Genomic DNA, 2,501 nt, shown 5'->3' on the forward strand with positions numbered 1-2,501 from the left:
CTTAGACAATCGTTTGACGATCATCATTGAGCCATGAACGATCATCGTTGAGCGATAATCGCATCGAGGAGAACGTACCTTTTGAGGCATAATCCCGGGCAGCTCATAAGATAACAACCTGATGTCAAACAATTAGATTATCGAGGCGAGCTTCTTTGCTTCCAGAGAACTAGACGCGCTGTACACACACACACACACACACACACACACACACACACACACACACACACACACACACACACACACACACACACACACACACACACACACACACACACACATACACACATACACAAATATCTCACACACACATACACACACACTATCTCACACACACATACACACACACACACATACACACACACGCACACACACACACACATACACACACGCACATACACACACATACACACACACACACACACACACACACACACACACACACACACACACACACACACACATACACACACACACACACACACACACACACACACACACACACACACACACACACACACACACACACACATATATATATATATATATATATATATATATATATATATATATATATTATATTCTGTGTTTTTTTTATTATCATTTTTTCAATACATTGGTCGTGTGCAAGTTAAACACCACGGTTTCAGTTACACCATCACCTCGCCCACCCAGCTTGTACCACGAACTGAGATATCAATGGGAGAGGAACGAAAGATTGAAGCACACACTTCGCATTTATATTTTGTGAGCGTTTATCGCAACAAAATCTATATTTAGCACCACGTTACTAAAGAGGTTGAGTTGGTTTATACAAAGATTTTACATCGAGTCTCCCTTTGTGACAGTTTGCCTAAAGAGAAGACATAGAAGTTGCCGAATACACTAGTATTAAGGCTGCCTTTCTCTCTCTCTCTCTCTCTCTCTCTCTCTCTCTCTCTCTCTCTCTCTCTCTCTCTCTCTCTCTCTCTCTCTCTCTCTCTCTCTCTCTCTCTCTATCTTTGTCTCTCTCTATCTGTCTTTCTCTATCTCTCCCTATCTCTTTCTCTCTCGCTCTCTATATCTTTATCTTTCTCTTTCTCCATCTATCTCTCTTTGCCTTTCTCTTTCTTTCGTCTTTCTCTATCTCTAGCTCTCTTTATCTCTGTCTCTCTCTTATCTCTTTCTTTATCTCTTTATCTCTTTATCTCTATCTCTTTTTCTCTTTATCTCTATCTCTTTTTCTCTTTATCTCTATCTCTTTTTCTCTTTATCTCTATCTCTTTTTCTCTTTATCTCTATCTCTTTTTCTCTTTATCTCTTTATCTCTTTATCTCTCTTCCTCTTCCACCCCTCCCTCTCTCTCTCTCTCTCTCTCTCTCTCTCTCTCTCTCTCTCTCTCTCTCTCTCTCTCTCTCTCTCTCTCTCTCTCTCTCTCTCTCTCTCTCTCTCTCCCTCTCTCGTTGTTCTGTGGATTTTAACCCTTTCTGTCCCGTTGGTGTTGTGGTTTCCAAGCCCGGACTAGCTTTAAGGGATGCTGGGTAGCAGCGTCAATTTATATACCAAAATGCATTTCCATTACTTACAGTGAAACAAACGCGCAAAAATACAATCCCTCGGTTGGGAGTTGGCTAAAGGGGGAGGTGGGGGAGGGGAGGGGGAGGGGGGAGGGGGGAGGGGTCGGGGGGCTATGCCCCTTCCCCTTCCATGACAGGTAAATAAAATTGTATGGAGATGATTATGCGGCCAGAAATACCATTGCTGTCTTGCATCCAACTGTAATGGTTGTTATGTTACATGATAATAAACAAGTAAATATTTAAAATAATTAGAATATTCATTGCAGAGGTATGGAAATTGTTGGTGATGTCAAGCCAGAGAAAACCTTTAAGTTTTATTCGGTACGATTATCGCTCAACGATGATCGTTCATGGCTCAACGATTATTGGCAAACGATTGTCTAGAACACTAATTCTTTGTTATTGAACGGGGCTTCGAGGTGCAAAGTACGAGGCTGATCATTTTATTAACCGAACCTACAAAAAACGCGCTTACCCAAATAGGATGCCAGGTAGTAGGATGCGAGTCACCAGACATTGGCTGTGCTACTAGGCTAATAATCTCACTGAGAAAAGCTTACTTTTAAGGAATAACAGGATAATGGTCTGATTCAGTTCGAAAAATGTTTGTTAAACGAGGCTGCAGTGCCCGTAGACGTTGGCTCAAAATTTGAAGAACGTTCAACGTCTTTAATAAGGGAAGTCTTTTCAAGCCGATGATGAAACGCACGCACGAACGCACGCTCACACACACACACACACACACACACACACACACACACACACACACACACACACACACACACACACACACACACACACACACACACAATCAAATCGTGTAACATTTTTGGAAAGTTATAATAACTTAGGGTGTAGAATACCATTAAAGGTCCATATTTTGCATTTACATTTGGATTGTTTCCATAAAAACCTGGGAAAGGTGAGTGAGAGGTGAGAGGT

The sequence above is a fragment of the Oratosquilla oratoria genome, chromosome 16, assembly GCF_046742065.1.
Source record: "Oratosquilla oratoria isolate Oo_2021 chromosome 16, ASM4674206v1, whole genome shotgun sequence".
NCBI classification, from domain to species: domain Eukaryota; kingdom Metazoa; phylum Arthropoda; class Malacostraca; order Stomatopoda; family Squillidae; genus Oratosquilla; species Oratosquilla oratoria.